Source organism: Neolamprologus multifasciatus, chromosome 10 (genome assembly GCF_963576455.1).
Source record: "Neolamprologus multifasciatus chromosome 10, fNeoMul1.2, whole genome shotgun sequence".
Classification (NCBI taxonomy): Eukaryota; Metazoa; Chordata; class Actinopteri; order Cichliformes; family Cichlidae; genus Neolamprologus; species Neolamprologus multifasciatus.
Window position 1 is genome coordinate 3,228,097 of NC_140448.1, and position 8,905 is coordinate 3,237,001.

General features: G+C 40.3%; 1 long non-coding RNA gene across 1 annotated transcript in view; it reads right to left on the reverse strand.

Moving 5' to 3' along the window:
- Nucleotides 1-6,330: 6,330 nt before the first annotated feature.
- LOC146509363 (uncharacterized) overlaps nt 6,331-8,905 on the reverse strand; it is a 5,095-nt gene continuing 2,520 nt past the window's right edge. The window contains exon 2 of the long non-coding RNA XR_014876401.1: nt 6,331-7,210. This is a non-coding gene — a long non-coding RNA (uncharacterized LOC146509363). The remainder of the gene's footprint in view (nt 7,211-8,905) is intronic.

Below are 8,905 nucleotides of genomic sequence, written 5' to 3' on the forward strand. Positions count from 1 at the left end.
CTCTGAAACCTGACTGAAACTCTTCAATAAACCATTCCTCTGCAGATGATCTGTTAGCTGTTTGACAACTACTCTTTCAAGGATTTTGATATGAAAGGAAGGTTGGAGATTGGCCTATAATTAGCTAAGACTGCTGGGTCTAGAGATGGCTTTTTGAGTAAACACCGTGGGGTTCACCCATTGTAACACTGCCAAAACCAAAGAGTCCGGACGACGTACGGATATGTGTGGACATGAGACAAGCAAACAGTGCAATCAAACGAGAACGTCACGCCCACGATTGATGATGTAATCCATGAGCTGAATGGATCTACGGTGTTCTCAAAACTTGATCTCAGGGCAGGATACCACCAATTTGAATTACACCCTGACAGCCGCTACATTACGACGTCCACTACTCATCTGGGACTTCGGCGCTATAAAAGACTGAGCTTTGGAGTCTCTTCTGCAGCTGAAGTGTTCCAAAATGCTATTTATCAGACGCTGCAAGGACTGAACGGAGTCAAAAATCTCAGTGATGACATTATAGTCTTTGGCAGGGACCAGGCTGATCATGACAGCAATCTTACAGCTCTCTTTAAGCGACTATCAGAGTCAGGTCTTACTCTGAATCGAGAGAAGTGTGAATTTAATAAAACGAAACTTGAGTTTTTTGGTTTCATCTTCTCTGCAGGTGGCGTTTCAGCAGATCCTAAAAAGGTTGCAGCAGTTCAACACGCTCCCAACCCAAAAACACCTGCTGACATCAAAAGTCTCCTTGGCATGGCCAATTACTGCTCAAGGTTCATCAGAGACTTCTCATCGATCTCTGAGCCACTGCGCAGGCTCACACACAAGGCCACCCCTTGGACATGGGGTCAAGACCAAGAAACTGCGTTGCAGGCACTCAAGGTCAGTCTCACGAGCGACACGACGATGTCCTACTTCTATCCCAGCAGACAGACTGAACTGATTGTTGATGCTAGTCCAGTAGGACTGGGCGCCATCCTCTGTCAAAAAGATGAAAAGGGGATGAAGCACATTATTGCATATGCAAGCAGAGCACTGAGTGATGTGGAAACGAGATACTCGCAGACTGAGAAAGAAGCACTCGCCATTGTGTGGAGTTGCCAACATTTCCATTTGTATGTTTATGGACATCCATTCACACTGGTGACCGATCACAAGGCACTCAAAATCATCTGGAATAACCCAAGATCAGGGCTCGCAAAATCGCTAGCCCGACGTCCCGGGACTAGCGATCTTTCCAGTCGGGCTACCAAAATCTAACTCACCCCTGCCCGTCGGGCTATCATAGGAAGGAAGATATATGTCTATGCTTTTGCATTCTTTCGCCAATGTAGCTGAGTAATTATGTCATTGGCATCGGTGAGCCACTGTCAATATGTGACATATTGAAATCGCGTTTGAATTTGCGCTTGCTTTTTGCCTTCACTTTCATTTTCATTTTGCGATCGCGCGAACGGTGTATAGAGAGCAGCAGCACTGATTGGTGAGTGACGATTAATTGCGCACCAATTCCTCTGACATCGTCTTATCACTCATTAGCTTACTATTCAAACGCGACAAGTGAAATCTCTTGCAGCGAGCTTAAACATGTGAGAGGTTGAGTGCGCAAAAAAACGCTGACCGTTATGTAAGTATGTGTGTAAAAGCAGCAGGACTTACGCTGGTATTTTAGTTCTGCTGAGCCAAATAAGACAGGTCAGGGTGAAGAAGGGGCAGCCAAAGAAAAGCTTACCACAAAATGGAAAAGTTATGACAAATCAGACTATGAGGCAAAAAGAAAGTGCAGCTTTTTTGGTTTCATGGACAAAAGAATTTCTGTGGCTGGAATATGACGAGCTAAATAACATGATGTTCTGACAGGTGTGTTGTGAGTTTCATTTGATTTCTGAGTCGACAAGCGCCTTTGTGACTGGGACCAGTCATTTTAAGAAAGGCCCCCATTAGAACCCATGAGAAATGCAAGAAATGCATTATTGCCCAGTCTGCAGTATCTTTCCCAGAACAAACAGCAATTGCAAAAAAACATACTAAAAATAAACCAAGCACAACAAGAACTCCTGAAAAATCAGTTTAGAACAGCGTGCTATGTTGCAAAGAGTGAACTACCACTGGCAAAATTTAGCAGTCTTTGCAAACTTCAAAAAGCAAATGGCCTAGATCTTGGTTCCACTTGCCTCTTACCCGTGACTTCAGTGGAAATTTTCAAATTCAGGATCTGACACAGACTGATTCATGTTCTACACAGTTCTTACAAGTTCATAGAAATTTCTGTTCAATTTGAAGCAAGTATTTGAGTTGATGTTTGTAATTTTTATACAGTTGTTGTGATTTGTATTTTAACAATTTTTTTTGATTAATTTTGGAGGTGAGAGATTAATTTTGTTTCTCTTGTAACAATATTCCGTTACAATATTATACTTTAATGTATAATCTCTTGTAACGGAAACAAAACATAAAAAAATTGCTTTCTTTTTTATTCGGGCTACCTAAATTTATTTTGGGCTACCAAAAATGGAAGAATGCCTGCCCGAAGGGCTACCAGAGATTTTGAAATTTTGCGAGCCCTGAAGATCAAAACCACCTGCCAGAATAGAAAGATGGGGACTGAGACTTCAGCCATATAACTTCAGAGTGGAATACAGAAAAGGTGCTGATAATCCAGCTGACTTTATGTCACGTCATCCAGTGCCAACACAGGAGAATGAAAGTGCTCGTGCATGTAAGGTTGCAGAAGAGTATGTCAATTTCTTCTCTTATCACTCCACCCCGAAAGCCATGACACTTCACGAGATAAAAACAGAGACTCTGAAAGACCAGGTTCTGCAGGAAGTCATCGGTCACATCAGGAACAACACGTGGCATCTAACAGATAAATCCCAGCATGCTGACATTCTGAAATCATTCAAACATGTTCTGCAGATGTCACCATTACCCGAAACGCCCTGGCACAGTGTCAGTGCAGACTTTTATGGACCACTCCCTACGGGGGAATACCTGCTCGTTATCACAGACGAGTATTCTCGCTATCCAGTCGTTGAAAGTGTACGCTCAACATCAGCATCTTCTGTTATCCCAGTCATTGACAAAGTGTTCTCCATGTTTGGAATCCCAAGGACAGTAAAAACTGACAATGGTCCTCCTTTTAACAGTGAGGCTTTCTCACAGTTTGCAGACTACCTAGGATTTCATCATCGCAAAATCACACCTTGTTGGCCTCAGGCGAATGCCATTGCTGAGAGATTTATGAGAACCCTATGCAAAGCACTGAGAGTTGCCGAGATGCAGGGCACACCATGGAGACAGCAACTAAACATCTTTCTTCGTGAGTACAGATCTACACCTCATTGCACAACAGCGAGCTCACCAGCTGAAATACTGTTTCAACGCCAGCTATACACCAAGCTCCCTTTCGTTAACACCACTCCACGGAAGTGTTCAGATGCTGAAGTGAGAGCAAGGGATGATAGTGCAAAGATCAAGATGAAGGTGCAACTCGTCGCGCCAGACCACACTCACCAAGTCTGGGTGACACAGTGCTGCATCGCCAACCCAAGCACAAAAAATTACCATACAATGCAAAACCCTATAAAGTGACTAAAGTTAAGGGTTCTGAAATTACAGCTACAAGGGATGGACACTCAATTGTCAGGAATGCCTCATTCTTCAAGAAAATCAGACATGGACTTGAAGATGCCCCACCTGGACGACATGTCGACCCCGCCTTTACAGACAAGCCCAGATACCCAGTCGGATCAAACAGACGCGTACATATGCATCTGTCTGATTACATCAGATCTAAGACTTGAATATCTGAGTGACCCGTTAAAGGTTACGCTGCGTGTAACATGTTTGTTGTTCCTGAATCTAACACTGTAACCAGTATTCTAGTGTTGAATGTTGATAGTGATTAGTCAGAGATCTGCGCAAATGCAGTGCTGTTTAAGTGATGTTTAGGTGTGGAGAAACTCAAGTAATAAGAACGTTCAGTAATTTTATTAGGTGTTGTTATCAAAGGTTCCGATTAATAATTCACCTCACTGAGTACCTAAGTTTGTTAAAGAAAAAAAAAAGGAGGTGATTGTGATGTTTACAGAACTTTTATTTTGAAAGGTCGAATGTAAGGCAGAAGGAGGATATAGAAAAAGGAGACAACAGAAAACGGTAGATGAACAAGTTAGCGCTGCAGACTGTGTTGCCGCTGCAAGCCTGAGAATTAAAGAATGGAACTGAGAAATACTGAAGGTGTCATCATTAATGTTTGAGGCATGCAAACATTACAGTACCGCTGAAAGCGGCCGTCATCCAGGCGCAGCTCCTGGAGCAAATGGTGAAAACTCAAAAAAAACTTTAAAAAAAAACAACAAAAAAACAAAAAAAAAACACATCCCCATTTTAAAATGTCACGTGACAATCTGATTGGCTTATGGAATGATGATGTCACAAGATGTGACATCATTAATACCTTTGATCCTTTGAAGTTCTGAAGTCTATAAATAGGGATCAGAAGCAGCAATTTTAAAACAGTTTGTTCGCAGACTTCAAACGTTCGACACGAGATACATTTGGAAATATTTCTAAGCCTTTTCAGAGTCACTGTGCACAGGCTCCAACATGGGACGAAAACGCCGACAAAGAAAAAATAAATAATGCTGCCTCTCCTTCGTGGTCTGGCCAGCCAATCTCTTCAGGAGAAATAACCATGGATGTTGTCTTATCAATCCAAAGGGCATTACAGGAAAGTCAGAAGGAAAACTCTGACCTCCATGACAAAGTTAAACAAATTGAAGAAGAGAAGCTTCAACTAGAGGAGAAGTGCAGACAATTGGAAGCACGAAATAAAGACCTGGAAGGAAAACAGCAACGGCAGCCTGATATAAAAATTATCAATGAGGGAATGAAGTTTGGTCAAGGACGAAAGAATTTTTTTTCCCGTATTTTTCATCGGGAACACAGAGTGCCGAATTAAAAGAAACATCTGCCCAGCTTCAAGGAAAGAAAGCTACTATTGAGGAGATACAGATACTTCAAGGAAAGCTCGATGAAGCTGAGAAAACAATTGAAAAAATCCGCCAACAGAAGACTGAACAGGAAATACAAATGGAGCACAAACTGAAAGAGCTTCTTGAAGAAAAAAAAGCAACAGGAAGAAGAAAAACGTATTCTCCAGGACTTTGAGAGAAGGAATCTAGAACTGCGAGAATTTTGTAATGAAATGAAGGAAAAAACATCTGAACTGGAAAGAAAAAAGACAATACGATTGCAGCGCAAACTCAAAGACATGAGGGAAATGTGCGTTGATCTGGCAGTCAGGTTTGGTGAAACAGAGTTCAAAAATATAGAGCTTCTTGAAGAAAAAGAGAAACAGGAAGAAGAAAAACGTATTCTCCAGGACTTTGAGAGAAGGAATCTAGAACTGCGAGAATTTTGTAATGAAATGAGGGACAAAACACCTGAACTGGAAAGAGAAAAAGAAATACCAATGGAGGACAAACTCAAAGCCATGAGGGAAATGTACGTAGAGCTGAAAGTCAGGTTTGATGAAACAGAGTGCAAAAATAAAGAGCTTCTTGAAGAAAAAGAGAAACAGGAAGAAGAAAAACGTATTCTCCAGGACTTTGAGAGAAGGAATCTAGAACTGCGAGAATTTTGTAATGAAATGAGGGAAAAAACACCTGACCTGGAAGAGAAAAGGAAATACTGGAAAGACAATGTTCAGAGATGCAGTGTACGATCGATGGAATGAGGAAAAAACACTCAGAGCTCATGAATGAGATGTTGTTGAGGGTCAGTGACTTGAAGAGCCAAATAAGTGAAATGCAGGCACAAAAGCAACAACAAGAGAAAAAATATGAATACCTGCTGCTTATGCATCAAGTATTCAAGAGAAAAATCGACCTGATAGAAGAGATGTACAAGAAAAAACAAGAGAGAAATACAGACATGTGCAAGGCAAATCAAATGGAGGAGGCAACATACAAAGACCCGGAAGAAAAGCCTAGAAAAGAACAAGCAGGATTAAAAGAAATGGAGCAAAGATGCAAGCAACTCGAGGAGCAAAATGCAGAAACAAACGATCAGTTGAGAACCCTTATCCTGGAGAAAAAAGCGCTCATGGAAAAATACCTGGAAATGAAGAAAAGAGGCGTCTGCCTGGTTATTCAGATGATTTAGCCTCGTCCTCCTCCACCTGTGATCCATCTTAATTTTCACCTCTCCTGTCCCCCCTCTCCCTTTCTCTCCTAACACATATTCCCTACCTTCTTAATCTTTTTTCTTTTTTCACCCCCCCCCCCCCCCCCAACCAGTCCCAGCAGTTGACTGCCCCCTCCTGAGCCTGGTTCTGCTGGAGGCTTCTGCCCGTTAAAAGGCAGTTTTTCCTCCCCACTGTCGCCTAGTGCTTGCTCAGAGGGGATTGTTGGGGTTTTCTCTCCTCCTCCCTTCCCCCCTTCATTTATTTATTTGATTGTTTAAGTTTCCTTTTATGTTGTTTCTGTAGTTACTTGTTTTACTTTTTTCAACTTATGTAACAAAATAATAAACCAATTGAATTTATCCTTTGAGTATTTTTCATCTAATCTTTACAGAATTAAGCTCTGTCTTTTATTTGCTTGTTAAAACTCTATAAATAGTGAAGTAAAAACCTGGGATATGGTTTAAAACATTGAAATAGACTAACCAACTAGTCTAAAACTAAGAAACACTTAAATATTACGTTAAATTGAAAACAGTTAAAAAGAGATATCCCTGTTCATAAATGTCATGTGATAATCTCATTGGCTTATGGAGTGATGATGACATCATCACTCCTGGACGGAAAAAGGCGCACAAAAGTGGCAGGAAGACGAAGAAAAAACACGGCATAATGATACTTTTACGTTTTGAAATCTACAAAGGTTTGCACTGTGAGAATCAACTTGTGACAACTGTGACTAATCTTCATGTGTGTAAAAAAAATAAAAAAATAAAGTGTATAAAGTGTGTGGCGAGGGGCTAGTTATTCTGAGAAACCCTGCTGCAATAAATGAGGGACCACTGTATATACTTTCTCTATGAGTCTCCAGGTGAAGGCACAGCCATGAAGTCGTCCACTAGACAGTCCCAGATGGCCGTCGCTACCTGGGGGATGATCTGGCACACCGTGGACACACCGACTCTGTAACTGAACGCGATGGTCCTGGAGGAGACCCTGGTGTCAAGGAACCTGGACAAAATTGTTCAAAATTAGTATTATGTGTACTGCAGTTACAAAATTACAAAATATTCAAACTCTAAAGTACTTTTGTGATGTCAGATTTAAATTACAAAACATAAATCTTACATAAAACATTTTGTAATTATAAGGATAATTACATAATATATATTAGATATAATATAAAACAGTCAATTATGTTTTGTTTTAACTTTAACATATCATAATTTGATTGGTAGCCACTTTTACCACTACAGTGAGCCAATCACTCATAATTCCTAAACATGTCAATCAGGTAGGAATGAAGTAAGACATTAATAGAAATAAAGAGTTGTATGTAGCCCTTTCCTTGCATAAATCATTGTTAATATTTTTGAAAAATTAACCTGTGATAAGACAGCATATCAAGATAGAATATGCTGGATAGAACCATATAACTAAAGATGAACCAAACTGTTCACAGTTTTATCTAACTCTCAGTTTTAAGAAAGGCTGGTGACCCCTGTTATAGAGTCTGACAGCTGCGGGGATTATATACAAATATTCAACTATACCAGAATTAAACCAGGTCTAAATAAAAAAACGGAGTGAGTATCACTACAAAGATTAACCCACAGTGGTCCTCATACCACAGTTTGATATCAGCAAACACCGAGAGCATACAGTGATATGACACCACAGCCATGCTATCAATGCAAACACTGATAACACAGCATAAATCGAATTAAATCGGGACTTGATGAGACCTTTTGAGTAGGGCTGGGCGATATGGCCTAAAATCCATATCGCAATATAATTTGAAGCATGTGCGGTAACGATATATATCACGATATAAGCCAAATAACTATATATGTAAGATTTAAATGTGCTTTTGCTCACAAGTAAAATGTGAAATAATCAGCAGCTTGTTTTGATTTCAATATTTATTTCCCATAATAAGTTCAACAGGGCAGATGTACTTAAAATGAGGCTTCAGTTTAGGCAAAATAAAGGCAAATATTACAAACTACACAAAAAGTAGCCGCTAAAGCCTTTAAGTTTCAAAGTAGAACAAACAAAACAGACTACTAAATTGTCAGTTCCACTTAGAAACAAAATATTAATTCTAAAAATAAATCTTAGTTTATTTTACAGAAGAAGAGACAAAATTGACTAACTTATAATATTGCTTTGGAAGCGCTGTCTGAGAGACATGTTTATGTTCAAGGAGTTGGTAACGAGGATCCATTACCTTAATTAGCTGCTTGAATCCTTCATTGTGGACCGTGTTTATTGATAGCATGTCTTTAGCAAGACAGTAAGCTATGGCATTCGTTATGTTGCTATGTCTCTTAGCTTTTTTGTCATATGCTAAGACACTGGAGAAAGCAGACTCAATTGACTGTTGCTGCTTCACAGGGATTCCCCTGGTTGTTTTCGATGACGAATTAGCGCTTTCAGTCAGAGATTGAGCGTGGGTGGCACTGCTTCAGGTGATAAAAAAGGTTTGTTGTTTTTTCAGACTTTGTGCAAACATGCTTTCGGCACAATTTACAGTGCGCGTTACTCTGTTTTTTGTCAGACTTCAATAGCCGAAAATACCTCCACACTACAGGAACTTCTCTGGCCTTTCCTTTCGACAATCTCTCCGGCATTGGAGCCGTCATCTGTGCTCTCTTCGGTAACTTGGTCACCTAAACTTTTCTCTAGTCGGAGCACTCATCTTCT